Source organism: Tyto alba, unplaced genomic scaffold (assembly GCF_018691265.1).
Source record: "Tyto alba isolate M040663 unplaced genomic scaffold, T.alba_DEE_v4.0 Super-Scaffold_45, whole genome shotgun sequence".
Taxonomy (NCBI): Eukaryota; Metazoa; Chordata; class Aves; order Strigiformes; family Tytonidae; genus Tyto; species Tyto alba.
This window is the reverse complement of record NW_024881321.1, coordinates 37795152-37805637: the sequence shown is the minus strand read 5'-3', so window position 1 is coordinate 37805637 and position 10486 is coordinate 37795152.

Genomic DNA, 10486 nt, shown 5'->3' with positions numbered 1-10486 from the left:
TCAAGTTCAGCTTGGCCTCCTCCAAAGCTGGGCTTGAGCTGACACAGTTCATCTGATATTTCTGTCCTCGTGGTGCAGAGCACCCTGAAGCTTGGTCTGGCAGACAGCTGAAGGACTTTGCTTTTGGCTCACATATTTTCTTGATAAGGCCCCTAGTTCCTGAGGAGAAGACTTGAATTACAACTTGCAGCTGTCATGGGTCTTTTAAAACATGCAGGATAATGCACATTATATAAAAGCACGGGGAAGTAAGGAGGGAACCTGTGGCTGACAGTACCAAAATTCACTAACCAGAATGGGTCTGTATGAGGATCAACCAGGGGATATTCCATTTTAACACAAGGCTGTTCGTGCAGGTTGTTCTTGCACAGTGTCTCACGGGTGCAGGGGAAGAGCAACACATCTACCACACAACTACTCTACCCAGAATCAGGGCCAGTGCTCTCTTAAACCTGTATCTTGTTTAAATGTTGCTTTTCAGTAATGAAGTAAGGTTGTATATAGGGGTTTGTGATTTTTATTATAGTTGGTGTGAAGTGGTGCTTAAACAACAGAAGCAGACATAAAATGAAAACCTTGATATGTACTAATTTTGAGCTGTAAGGCAAATGCTCTAATTTTCAGACAAATGATGGAAGGAATTGAAGAGTGTTTTTTTTCAGCTGCATGGGTTCTTATTATTTTCCTGTTAATGTAACAGGAAGATGTGGAGATTGTCAGTAAAAATAATAAAGAGTACAGAGTTGAAATGCATTTCTTCAGATACATATAACATCTAACTGTGCACATAATACAATTGTATTTTGCTCTTGAACAAATAGAAACGCTTAAGCCCTCATTTGCTTGACAGGGTCTTGTCCTTGGTCTTTTAAATGCTACATGTGCAAAGATCTGTCATGGACAGATCTGAAGGGCACCATTATCATTATCTTTTCATTGATTTTGATGAAGCCCCTAAAATATAAGGAAAACTTGGTCTTTTATATTGATGGAAATGTGGCTCAGTAAGAAATTGAAATCTCTTGGAATAGTTTTGCAGCTGCTTCTGAATTAATATTTGTCGCAGAAGGGAAGCGGCTTTAAACTTCCTTTGTGGTTGCCTATTCTCTCTCTACCCTCAGAAACCGTAGACCATATATGCATTCATTCTCAATGAGGTTTTGGTGGGGTTTTGTTGTTGCTATGTTTTGTTTTGGGGTAAGGAAAGCAAAACTCAACAGCTTCAAAATCAGCTTTGTGTTGATCTACCTAAGGTCCAGTCGTCTTTCTGTCAGAAGATAGTGCTGGAAGACAGGAACAGCAGGTCCTACCTCTCTTTCTAATTTCACTGTCTAAACTTACAGCTACAACAGGGTACTCTTTAGAGTAGCATTCCACTGCTTACTCAAAGCAGTCTTGTGAAGCATCCTTAACAAACTAGAGGACTGGACCTACTACCTCTGCAAGATAAAGCAGATATTTATGAAATTTTTATTCCATATACAATTTTATGAAGTGACGGCCATGAAAATGTTCATGTTGTGTGCGGAAAGACTTGCATATAATTTCTTAATAGCAAGAGGTTCTTGCTGCAGAACAGATGAGAAATAAGTAGATAATGAATGTAAGAATGCGAAAAATGTATTTGCCACTATATATCAAGACATGTATACATTTGGCTTTCAGACAAAGCAGAGAACTGTGTTTTCTGCAGCATAAAAACAAAGCGGTCAATACCAGTCTACTTTTTTAATGTGGCAATCTTGGAGTGTGCCGAGTTTCTTTTCTGAAAGAAAATCTCGGCACTCTACAGCTCTCATAGGTTTCTGGGTTTGTTTTTTAGTCTCCTTTTTGTTTTGGTCTGATTTTTAAGCAAACCTGTTCATATAATATACAGGGCAGTAACCTCTGCAGGTGGTATTGCTGCTAGGATTTTGAATCTTGAGTTACTTCCCCCTTGAACTATGGTGCAAGGTTAGTGAGTTGCTGCCCTTTCCTCTCCCACTGTCTCTGCCAGAAGGTTGGTTTAGCTGCCAGCTACAGCAGCTGCTTATGCTTATGGCGCAGTTACAGAATAAGTTAAAGATGCTTTTTCTCCCACTGCACCTCCAATATAGATCAAGTTTCTGGAGGTACTCTTGCCCACTGTGACCAGAAGTGTCTTTCTTGCTGTTTGCTTTTGCTGTGAACTTTGTGTATACAGTAAGAGAATGCAAGAGGCTGAGTGTACATTTTCTAAAGCTTTAAAGGTTTTCTGTATGTGGGAAGAGGAAAAGAAGTCCTGATTTTTTTTTTTTTTTTTGGCTGACAGCTTTCCTGGTTATTTTAAAGTCATGGCGATTCTCTACTTCACTGTATGAAGTGTTTTATTTTGACCAACTGAACTGCAGGATTGGAGTCACTTGTAGGTGTACTTGAGGATCAGGTCCAGTTTCCCTTCATTCATTGCCTTCCCCTGGATGGGCATTTGGAGATGTTGAGAGAAGCCAATTTCTTTTTTTTTTGGGGGGCAGTTCAGTGTGTTACATGATAGGATCCAATGCTGTGACTTTGACCCTGCAAGCACACACCCTTATCATATAACTCACGAGGAAACCACCCTGTCCAAGTAGCCGAAGAGTCCATCTGTACTCAGGGGGCTAAAAAAAGCAACTGGAGAACCTGCTGGGGTGAGCGGGACCCGCTCTGTCGGTGCATGCAGCATACCTAGCCCTTCCATCTAAGGGCTGCCCGCAGTCCCCCCGAGCGTGTCTTCATGCATACGTGTGCAGCAGAGCAAGCCCTTCCCGATGTGGCACGAGCGCTTGCTGTGCTGAGTGCTGCAAAGGGAGGGGGACGTGAGGGCTATCGCTCCCGCTGCGACACAAAAGCAGATTTACCAGATGCTTCCTTTAGACTTGACCCTTTATGGAAGCTTTGAGCAGGAATGAATTTTTGGCTGGGGAGAAAAAAAGGTTGTTTCCCACTTATTGTCTCAGAAATTGAGAGAAGGGAAAGGGGGTGGGAAGAGAGGAAGAGGAAGGGAAAAACACTGCCATAATTACATGGGGTTTTATTTATATATACATATGTTTACATCTACATACACAATTTTAAATCTTTTGGACAATGTTTGGTAAGAGCCAGGATTTCCTTATCTACAGCAAAAACGCCAAGTAGACTCGAGCTGATAACTAATTTTCCTCAGTGGGAGGAGGGCACCGAGGGAGAGGAGAGGGCTGTCGAACGACTGACTGGGCGTCTGCATCGAAGTCAGTTTGCTCGTGCAGTAGTCCTTAGCTTTCCGAGGAAGGCTGGTCTGACGGCGTGCGTGCTAGGGAGTACGCACGCAGAGATGAGGCCAGGGCCCTGTCCCCCACCTTTGCCTGGGGAGGGGGCTGCTCTCTGGGTAACCCCCGAAGGTAACCGGGCCCAGGCTGTTGCTGGTGGCAAGCTGGTCGGTAGCCAGAGGCCAGCACGTCCTGGGACAGAGGGCCGGGTGACGCGGTCCGGCGGGCCCATCCGCTCCGAGGCGAGCGTCTGCATTCGGCCATGTGCCCCCCCCCCCCGGACACCAATGTCACCTCAAAAATGAGCAGGTTTCTGCTGTGTGCAGGCTGGAGGTGTTGCCGGGTCTTTGTCTGGCAGTTTTTTAATTTGTGGGTCTTTTCTTTGCATCGAACCCTTGTCAGGCTCGACAAGAGCAAACCTCAGCCTACGTGTCAGCACGAGGCGCAGCTAAATTTGTGGCTGGAATGAAGGCAACCTGCCAGCGCAGGCAAGGCCCACGTTGGGGGAAGAGAGGTGGTAGCCTCCTAAGAGCGTCGCAGAGGAGAAAATTTGGAAGGGGCCTGAAGCATAGCGACCTCCTAAGAACAAAACAAGCGCTGTGAAGCGGCAAAGGCTTTTGGCTAAAAGCAAATGCCAACAGAAACATCGTTTTGTGGGTTTGCAGGTGGGTGCACGATGGTGCACACGTGTTGCGGGAACGGGCTGTGCTTCGGATTCCCTGCATGAGTGCTGGATGCTGCAGTAGGACGTACGTGCCCCTGCCCAGGGCTGCACACCTCGGGCAGGCCTGGCCCTTCCGCTCCGCCAGAGGCATGTGGTAGCAGGTGCTAATGTTAATTAATCCTTGCTAATGTGTTGCTCCGTGTTTTAGATCTGTTACGTTGCTTTCAGGGCTTATGTTGCTTCTTACTGCTATAAACATCTGATTGCTTTATAATGGCTAGAACAAGTTAGTGAAGAAAATGAGGAATTAGTTATAATTTTATTAGGTCCTTGGATGTATATTCCCTCCTCCTCTTTCTTTTTTCACTCCATCCCACAGACCTGAATAACCTTCAAAAATCACTTGCATTCCCATCTTAATTTTTTATTCCTCCTCTTTGACCTCAGAAATAACTGAATGGTACCCAGAGAAAGGCACTGTTTCCCTGAACACAAGCACTATCTAAACGTGAACCCTGGGCTGCTCTTCTAAACTGGTTGAGCACACAGAGTCAGCTGCTTAAGGGCCTGGGTATGATTTGGGGGAAACATGAAGGTCTGAAACTCTAATCTATTTGTACCTCTCCCTCCCCACTGGCTTGGGGAGACCTGCCAACTGCAAAATTACACCAGTACAACTAGTCCTGTCATTGCCCAGTAGGACACAATAAGCCAGCACACTGACAAGAACTGCTAGTCTTACCTGTGCATCCTGCTACTCTTCAGCCTGTGCCACACAAGCGAGAGAGGAAAACGAGTCTTGCAGTGCTGCCTTTGGATTTACCCTCTGGCTTACTTGGATTACTGACTCTGGTTTGCTGGCACAGAGGCAGCAAGTTATAAGGTTCTGGCACTCTGGAGAATACCTCATCCAACCTCTCTCACTTATTTTTTTTTTTGTTTGGTTTTTGTTGGGTTGTTTTTTTGTTTTTTGTTTTTTTTTGGAGTTAGAGCAGATGTCTTGGACAGGCAGGTTTTGTTCTCCTTTTTTATGTTTTATGGGCCACTGTAAAGCCAGAATGGTCAATCTTGTCAAATGAGGCTCAAAGGCAATGCTAGACTGTATCAGGTAGAGGAAGAAATACTTTGCAAGGATGGTGCAGGGGGACCTGCAATTGTGTTGTCACCAGCTGAGTGGCAAGAGTGCTATGCAGTTTGAGATGGGATTAGCTGGGCGCATGACTTTCAGGTTATATATCTTGCCTTCTGGTCAGACACAGGCAGATAACATTATTCTCAAGAGCAAATTAAATTTTTGCTTGTTTAAATAATATCATGTTATGGCTTCTCTGTGAATGCATGTAAATACCCCCATGTGCAAATTAAACTTTCTCATTGGATGCAAGAGGAATAAACTCCTGGGTACAAGGAGCACATTTTGCTCTTTGACATTTGTGCTTGTTTGATGAGTGACCAGACCTTCCATCTGCAGTAGTTAGTTGAGAGATCACAGCTATTTCCAGCAGGTGGCAGATGATAATCATGCTAGTAACCAAATATGGGTACAAATGATGTGTTTTCCAGACTGTTTATTCAGATACTGACTTAAATATACACATTATATAGTGGCTATAAATGTGTTTCCAACAGCAATAAAATAAGATTGCATAATTGGAGCCGATTAGTAGTTACCCATGATAATATGTAATTAAATACTTGGGAATCAAGTGTGGTATGATTTTTTTTTTTAATTCAGCTTTGATTTTTTTATCTCCCAGATCAGAGAAATTGCTTCTATTCCAAAAACCTCCAAATAACCATCTGGCTAATTGTGTTTCATGGTATAAGATTATCTTTGCTCATGTACTGTGATGGGAGAGAGCTCTTCGACGCAGTCATGCCTGGATAATTAGCCGATGCTTTAAAGAATTACATGCTAAAAAAATGGTGCCAAATTGCACCACATTTCCTTTCCTAGGTAGCACTTTGCCGGCAGAGTCGCTCTGCCTAAGTGGTACTACTCATGGAGGAAGGGTTTTTCTCAGATTAGCAGTCCCTAATGAGGACCAGATTTTGCTCCTTTTGCTCTCGTTAGTAGTTACTCACACACATGTGTCATCCCAGTGGGTTCAATGGGAGCTATTCACCATGCAGAGGGAGAGTGGCATTTGCAAGCTGACCCTCCAGCATTGGCTTCAATGGGGTTTTTGAGCAAAGGGATGACCACAGGATCTGACCCATAGTAAACACGTGACTACATGGAAAAGTCTACTCAAGGCTTGTAGCTGCATGTGGGATAGCTGTCTCACTCGCAGCACTGGTTGTGGATGAATTATGCAAAGCTTCTCAAAGTCAATGTAAACTTTATAGCATCTGTCATAGATATCTTGCTTATAGCACAAAATTGGGACATATCTGGAAGGCAGAGGTGTTTGTTTTATGGGTGGTTTCGGGTAGATGTTGGCTTCCCTCTGGAGGACTGTACAGTCTCCTGGGGTGGATATGAGGGAGAAGATGGAATACAAGCTCTCCTTGCAGTCCCTTCAGAAGAGATACTGGTGGTGCTACTAAACTGAGGGAATCTGAAGCTTTGACTTGGAGTTGGAGAGTAAGGATGGAGTCCTGTGTTGTGAAATTAATTCTCATAAAGAACAGAGAAGACTGCAGATGAGCTGATGACATAAAAGCAAAGAAGATATGAAAGTGATGATTATGGCTGCCCACATGCAATGACTTGTGAAATACAGGTGTTTATATGCCTGCTTGCATAACCACACATTTATTGTAAACAGCAGTACCCAGTATTTTAAAAACAGTAAAAAGTCCCATTGCTGCTCAGTTTTTCTTTCTCAAGATCATTTGCTGTTTTCATTTAGTTACAGCAGATCCACAGAAAGCTAATGCAGGAGAGATGAGAATGGATGCATACTTATTAAACTGCAGTAAAACTCACCACATTTCATTCTTGCACGTAATCACTGAGGCTTTTTTTCTGTAAGATCTTAATGCAGTTTCATTACATTATAATCTTTTATGGAAGGACACAGGGATTTGTTCCTTAATAGGAAAGCAAAGTTTATAGGCTCAAGTGAAACAGATATGACCCAGAACACAACGCTTCTACAACTATAAGCAGAAGATATTTCATGTTGGTAAACTTCAGTGGAATCCTGAACATTCTGTGCTTGCTGCTGAAATGACTTAGGTTTTAACACAGTTACATTTTTCAGGAGGACACTAGACTGACAGATTTTTAGAAGTGGTGAACAAGAATTAAGGGAGCAATGTGTTCTTTTTTTTTTTTTTTAGAAATAAAAGATTAAAAAAACATACATCATGAAAATTAGTTGTATTGTCTTGGCTATTGTAACAACGAGTTCTCACTGGCCCGTTTTTCCTGTAATTAAAGCCATTTTTCTTTTCCCCCTTCTGGCCTCTTCCTGGCCCAGTGTTCCAGCAACAACCAGCAAAAATGTGAGATTTTTTTGAAAAGGCAAGTAGTAAGAACAACAGGTAGACATGCTTTTCTTCCTGTACTCCCAGGTCACAGTGGAAATCTTTGCTTTCTTTAAGTGTAGTAACTGCAGTGCAATCCGTAGTTTTCCTGCTTCTGATGCACAGATCTATTTTTATCCAGACATGTATGTACTGCTACACACACACACACACCTGCCCCTGTTCATTTACAACCATCTCAGTAATGTCCACTCTTTCCCATGTTTCTCCTTCAATTAAACTTTGTCATTTTTTTTTTGTGTGAATTCTGTGCTTTCTTGTCATTGTTGATGTCATTTTGCTAAACAAAATCTTCTTCTTGTCATCACTCTCTTCCTTTCCTTCTTTCACTTAGTGTAATGGCCACAGTATTTCTCTGCCAGACTCACACAAGCAATTTCATTACTGTTTCTCCATTCCTCTGTAGCTATGTCAGATGCAAACTCGTAGCCTTTGGAAGCACAGGTAATCACAGACTCATTCTTAATTTCCTACACATACAGGCTCATTATATTTCTGCCATGCTTCATTATGCATGGAGACTGGGGAAAGGACTGCAGCTATTTCCTGACCACTTGGTTGGTTCTAGGACATCAGGAACAAAAAAAAAAAATATTACTTTCACCATCTTACTGTGAAAGGTATCACTGCAAGGGCTAAATTTACCACTGAGTCAGGGAGTAAGATTCAGAGGCACTACCAAAGACATCTTTGCTTCCCCACTCACTTTGCCAGTGATAAAAGTTTATTGGGTCACCTAAGTCAGAGAAGTCATACCATGCAGCACCTCTGTATGAATAGCAGCTGCCTTTAGGCCTGGTATAGATATTATTAGTTGAAACTATTTATGCCTTCCTAAAATTCAATCACATTATCTTGCTCAGTCATCAGATCATAGTCTTACTTTGTGTTACAGTGATATTTCCTTAGATTTGTCTTAAATACATTGTTCCTTCACATAAATATAGGTAGCAGCTTTGTGATACCCAGGGGATAGTAGGTTCATATTTTGCTATTTTCTTGCATAATGCAAAAGGAGATTAGAAAGCTTCTCATATTCTGTTTCCTCCCGAGAGAAAGCTATCATGTAGATCAAGAGAGGAAATTATTTCCTTGCTTGGCACAAATGAGTCACAGAAAATGACCTTCTTTGTAGTCTAATTTAGACCCAAGAATCCTCTGAAGAGCTGATAATATAAACCCATATGGCTTGGATGAAGAAAAGTTGGAAAAGATATTGTCATTAACAGACTCATCCACATCTTAAAAAGCAGCATTTCACTTCGCCTAGATTTTTTGATCAGACTGCTAGCAGCTGCAAACCTCATGTTGCCTGCACATGTTATCTGCAATACACACACACACACGTGATATGCTGCTGCTGAGGTTTCATTTCAACAATGGAGATATTGAAAAAGCAATGCATATTCTTTGGCTGTTTCTTATAATGCATTTAACATCTTTAAAAATACATATTCATGTGAGTTTTGAAACATTGCTTTCATTTACATTGCTGGACTGTATGGCATGTAGATTTGAAGACAGATGTTTGTTACAGAGGAAGCAAAAATCTTTTAGCCTTATGTCAAGAAGACAAGAGTCAACAGAAAATAAACCAGCACACTGATACATGAAAGCATTGTCAAAGAGCTTCAGCAGAAGAGGGCTGTTGGGAAACAAGAAGAGTCATTGGACAGGACAGCGAGCTGCAAGTAACAATTTGTAGATTCGGATGTGAAGAAACTTGATGAAGAGTGTAAGAAGGTGCCAGATTTTTTTTTTCCTTTCTTTTTTTTCCTTGCTGTAAGGTTTTTTTTTTTTTTTTAATTACTATGGGTTTTTTTGCTGGCTTGGTGTTTTGTTTTGAATGTTGGTTTGTTCTGATTGTTGCTAATTAATTTTGTAGGCATCTTTGTAATTTCTTTTATGATTAAGTGCAGAAGTTGGTAGTACTTGTCTACGTTTTAAAGGAAAGGCTGTGTTTATGGTTGAGTTTTGCCACAGCCTTCCTGGACATATCCATGCTCTTGGTAAAGCTAGGCCATCCTGAAAAACAACCTGGAAGTGTAGCCATGGGTAAGCACACACTCCTAAAGCTGCCCAGCATGACATAGTGCCCCAACCTCCCATTTGGATTGGGATGCTTCCTGCTTATGATCCTGGGCCAGTAATTCCAAAATGTTGTGGCTTATGGGCCTCTTGGTTTTCATAATATAGAAATGGGAGTCATGACTGGTTTTTATTTGTTTGTTTGTTTTGTTTTTTTTTTTTTTTTTTAACCAACAAATGTGGTACACCACACAGCCTCATGAGCACCAGTGTTAGCGAAGGGAGAGGTTGCAAGCAACACCTGAGGTTAGGAGGTGGAGGACAACCGTCACCTTAGATAACAGGGTGAATTTATGCTGGGTCAAATGAAATTAGATTTGAGAGTGGTGGGCTCTGACTGCAAATTTGGGTGCACAAAAAGGGGTGTGGAATTTATGTATAGCCTGCTTTTGTGAATATATAATAACTGTGTTATAGGTAGATAGCTGGCTTTGTTTCCTGGACATAAAGGAGATAAAAGTGCCACGACTGTCTGGAAAGAACACCACTGCAAATTGGGAAAGGCAGTCTGTTGAGTATCTGCTGAGAGTAACTCTTACAGCAGCAAATGCCGGGAAGAGAACTGATAAATTGATTTTTTTTTTTTTAATTACTGTTTTAGGGTTAACTTTCTGCAGATGAGAAAAGCTTCAGACAGGGAAATGAAGTCAGCTGAAGTCTTTATGTACCAAAGGCAAACACAGAAAGCAGAGTGAAGTAAAATATATTTATTGGAGATGTCTATAATATTTAGAACATGGAAGCAGGTTTCTCCGTGATGCTGCTGGGGAACGTTTATCAGTTCCCAGTATCAGTGTGTAGAAGTTTCTTTGGTTACTTAATCACCACAGGTACGAAGACAACGAGATCTATAAGCTCAAATGTGAGCTTGCTTGGGGTCAACTTACACGGACTCCGACAGTAGGATCCATTTCCCTTTGCTTATAGCTAAAATTTATCCACTTGCTTATAGCGGAAAGTCCTTATTTCTGCCTGTGTACAGCATTGTGCG